Source organism: Myotis myotis, unplaced genomic scaffold (assembly GCF_014108235.1).
Source record: "Myotis myotis isolate mMyoMyo1 unplaced genomic scaffold, mMyoMyo1.p scaffold_m19_p_16, whole genome shotgun sequence".
NCBI classification, from domain to species: domain Eukaryota; kingdom Metazoa; phylum Chordata; class Mammalia; order Chiroptera; family Vespertilionidae; genus Myotis; species Myotis myotis.
Window position 1 is genome coordinate 22,712,891 of NW_023416320.1, and position 5,058 is coordinate 22,717,948.

Consider the following 5,058-nt stretch of genomic DNA (forward strand, 5'->3'; position numbering starts at 1 on the left):
TTCAGTCAGACCATCAGCTTCCTGAGTTGACGTGATGCTCTGCAGTTCCTGGAACATAAAAAATAAGGAACCAAAGGAAGAAGTTTGAGAAATTGATGATACAGTACAATGCACATTTTATACTTCTTTATTTAGCTCTACCCACCATGAATGAGATGCATTTGGATTCACTAATCAATACTGATTATCATCAGTAGCTGTGTTCTATTTCAGGAATACATGTGTGGGCCATTCCTAACTGGGGCTGAAATCACAACGTTTGTAACTACAGGCCTTAAAAAGTGCATCGCCCTTCAATAGCACAGCCCAAGGATGAGTGGGTCAAGATGAAGTAAGGGAAGTCTGATCAGGAATCTGTGGCAAGGAAAGAGTCACAACGATTTCCCAGAACTGGAGAAGTAAAAATAAGAAGAGTCAAGTCAAGGATAAAGAGAATCTGGAGGCCCAATAGCTCATAAGAACTTGACTATCCCACCAGGTTGTAATATGATTTAAGGCAATTCTTTTGAATCCCTTTCTATCAATATCACTATTCACTAAATGGGGTAGAAATGCCCTCGCTCCATCTTGCTTACAAATTATGTTGTACAGTGTCTGAAATTATTGAATTATATTGTACTTCTCTGTATAAAAATTGTGGACAAATGCAAAATTATAAAGTTTACTGCTTTTTGAGAGTTTTCATATGGTAGGACCTATTAATAAAAGAAAATGGGGAGACACAAAGAGGCAGATTACTTATTTCAAGTCACATGGAAAATAATTTAGTCAAAAAATTAATAAGGTCTTGAATAATATTTATAGAGTACTGACTATTGTCTAACTGGTCAACTTATCACCTCACTTCACTCTAATGATAACTTTGAGCCTACAGATAAGGACATAGGCTCATATAGGTTAAGTGCCTTAACCATGTCTTTTATTCATTCATTCAAAAATATTTTTTGAGGCAGGCTATGGACTGAGCATTGGTGGACCAAGCTGAAATGGTCTTTGCCTTCATAGAGTTCTTTCCCTTTTGTGGGAGAGACAGGCATTGCACTAATAAATACCACCAAGAATGTAATACAAATAGTGACAAGTGACAATAAGAGAAAAGAGGCTGGTTTAGATTGGGAGAGGTCAATGCAGAGCCTCTCTGAAGAAACAGCTTCTGAGTTGAGAGCTGAACAAAAAAGCAGGTGATAAGCAAATGAACCGTAGGAAGAAGCTGGTTTTCAGAGAAGCAAGATCATGACTGGAAACCCTGGAGAACGAACTTGGTGTGTTTGAGGAATGGAGGGAGGACCTTGTGGCTGGAGGGCCCTACATGAGGGGGTGAATTTAAGGACCTGAAACAGGAGAGATAAGCAAGTGCATGTTGGAAAGTAGCTGAAACCTAGATCTACGGTATTTTATCCAAAATCTCATCTATACTTCATCTTTGAACACTTTTATTTTTTTGGCTATTTCTTTTATTATGTTTTTCAAATACAGTTTACATTCACTATGACTCTCTATTAGTTTCAGATGTACAGCATAGTGGTTAGCCAATCATGTACTTTACAGAGCACACTCCCCCACCGATATTTCAAGTACCCACCTAGCCCCATACATACTTATTATGGTCTTTTTGACCAAATAATCTACATTGAGAATGAGCCATTATTTCAGATTTGCGTGCAAATGACAAGACTGTGTTATTCAAAAGAATCAGATGAAAAAATTGCTGAGTTTAAAAGTGAAGAACTGAGAGTATTTCTTAGTGTATCCTATCCTGGATACTTGAACCATCTCTACAGAGTTTGATACATGAAACTTGAACCATCTCTACAGAGTTTGATTAAGGAAAGAGGACACTGAATGAATGGAAATGGTTGTGGGCTGACCCTCCAAAAGACCTTTCTCCCAGGGAACCTGAGTTATGCCAGTGACAATGGGGGTATAAAGGCAGACGTTAATGTACACAGGGAGAACTGAATGTCCAGCTTTCAAGATTTAAATTTAAATAGTAGTAAAGAAATGGATGGCTCACTTCAGTCTCTAGCCCAATAATATGTTCTAAACCAGGAAACATTTCACTGGGTTATTGGATCCTGACTCAGATGTCAGTGATATGATATTTTGATTCATATTTGGCTATTATTCCTTGTGTGGCTACTTCTCTTCTCCTTGGGGAAGGGAGGCCAGAGGAAAGACCAAATTCTCTCATTCTAAATCCTTGACCATATAATACTATCAACATCTACACTTCAGTCCTTACCTCCAACAAGGAGGAGGAGCTGTGTAGGAAGAATGTAGTAAGTTCCATTTTGAGTATATTATCTGAACATGTGAACTTCCATTGAGCAGTTAGAAATGTGGTCACAGACCTTAAAATAGACAACTTCTTGGGATTTCTTTTCTAGTCTGAACTTGGACATGCGTATGAATATATAGAGAGGTCTTTTGCAACTAATCTATATTTCCTTGTCGCATTTTGGCAATAAATCCCTTCTACCTTTAAATTCTAGCTTGTGTATTGCAAAATTTCATACATTTACTGTTAAAAAGAAAATATTTCCACCTCAGATCACTTCCTTTATCTGAATGCTAAAGCACTGGGACCAACCAAAGAATGTAGCCGTAGAAACCCAGACACCTTTAAGAGAAGCCTACAAAACATCCGAGTTGACCCCAGCAAGTTGGTGTCACGTATAATTTAGATATTTACCTACAAAGAGACATAAAGTGGATGTGAGTAATTCATTCCTCCACAAGCATGACTTGGGCATCTGCTGTGTGCTAGGTGTTGTTCCTGGCATCGGAGCTATAAAAAGCAATCGGGCACAGTGAGTGCTTCTAAGCCCTGACTCTAAGTCCACTTCACTCGTGGAGAGTAACATAAAATAAAGATGTGCAGGTCTATACCCTGGGAATTCTGAACCAATGGGTCTGGTTTGGAACCTGAACTTTAAAACACACACACACACACACACACACACACACACACACACACACACACACACATGCGCGCGCACACCATATCCAGAGATGATTCTAAAGGACAGCCAGAATCTAGATGAACCTCAACTAAAGGGGACCCCTACCCTCACCCCCCAAGCGGGGGATTCAGACACACACGGATACTTACAATAACATCTAGAATTGCAATGGTGTGGATGGGATGGGGGTCTAAAGGGAGCACAGAGAAAGTGATGAGGATTGCAGTGTGTGCACAGCCATTAAGGCTTCATGTCATCAAGGTGACGGTCATCCTAGACTTTGTATTATATACGGAGGTTCTCCAGGTGGATAAAGAAAAGGGCATTCTAGATAAAAAGATTATGCACAAGGCATGTTTATATTTGTCTGTTAGTGTTTAAGAAGCAGAATATAGGTGGCAAAAGAAATGTTAAACTCTGTGATCTTTACAACTACATAACTTTTGCTACTTTATCATTATTAATGTCGTAGAGAACAGGAGTTATGTCTTCGATGATTTTTATGTCACTGTCGGCACCTAGCAGGATGCTGGAAGCCTAGGAGGCATTCATAATTGTTGAGGCAATGGCTCTGGGGTGCTATGTGGGCCTTGTCATTATTTTTCATTTGCGTTTGTATTTCTCTGAAATTTTGAGGACCAAGAAAACACTGACTTTGACTGAGGAGGTCACAGCTGTGCCATCTCTGCGAATCAATCAGCGCCACTGAAATAGCCACTTAGCATTCTGCTGGCAGCTTGCCCTGCTCAGTGGAGGCAAATAGACTGGTCCACCACCTCAGTAGGCACTGTGAATCAGGCAACCAGAATCAGAACCGCTCAGGTTCCTAACGACTCCTGCCGCAGATGGCTCTCAAACCAGAAAGGACAGTTCACCCCAAATCATTTCTCCTGCCCCAGGGGCCCAGAATGGTTTTGCTTTTCCATATTTTGTGCAGGACAGAGCCCTAAAGACCAGATGACCTTGCAAACACACATGTTCCAGTGTAATTCATTGCTCTGCTTTCTTTTTGAAGTCATGTTTCTCTTAAATTTCACGCCAAGAACACATTGAATGCCAAGAAGGGGGATTTGTAAGTCAACCAAAGGAACTACCCCAACCTCCATTTCTGCTATTTCCCTGAAATTCTACTCCCTTAGTTGGGTAGATTGAAAACTCTGGATGGCAGATGTTTCTCTGATAAAAAATAAAAATTTTATGTGTTCTCTGTAGTAGATACTGAGATGCTTACTTGCACTAAAATGTTAAATAGATGCCGAGAAAATTACCCACCAGATTGGGCGACCCAATTTTTATGCAGCCTATGATACTTTTTGTTAGCCCATACCCTTTTACAAATATATTATAAAAATTTGTTTTGCCAATCTAATAGATAAAAAATATTCTATTATTTCATAAAATTTGCATTTTTTGTAATATATTTTAAAATTTATAGTCCATTTCCTCTTCTGTGAATTGCCCATTCATACTGTTTCTCCACTTAAAAAATACTTTCTGTAGATTCTTATCGAATTAAAATTCTTATAGCTTGTAATATTTGTCTATAAAATACATTACAAAGTTAATTTAAGGTTAAAAAGACACACAAGACTATCTGCATCTGCAATGGGGATGTTAAGGATGTAGGATGAAAGAGCAGATACCACCAAGGGACTTTAGGTGCCAGACATCAGTTTTGAAGGTCGGCTTCTCCCTTTGCCCTTCCTTGGCACGGTCGGAACTCCCAGCCATTGAAGTTATGGGAAGAGCGTAGTAGCATCCTTTACTTCGTGGCATTGTATTGTCTCCGACCATCAAGACAACAGGGGGGTGAAGGCATGAGTGGGGGGGAAAGGGGGTAACATGGGGATAAGGACACATATGTAATAACTTAATCCATAAAAATAACTATTATAATAACAAAATAATTAAAAACTGATTAAGACCAAAAAACCCCACAAAAAAAACCCGTTAATGATTTTCCCTATCTTTCAGAGTTACACATTTTATTTTTCAGAGTACTGAAATCAAACAACTTTCCTCCACCCTCCATCCACAATATGCTTTTCTGTCACCCAGCAGCCAATCAATATTTTATCTCCAGCTCTATAGTGAT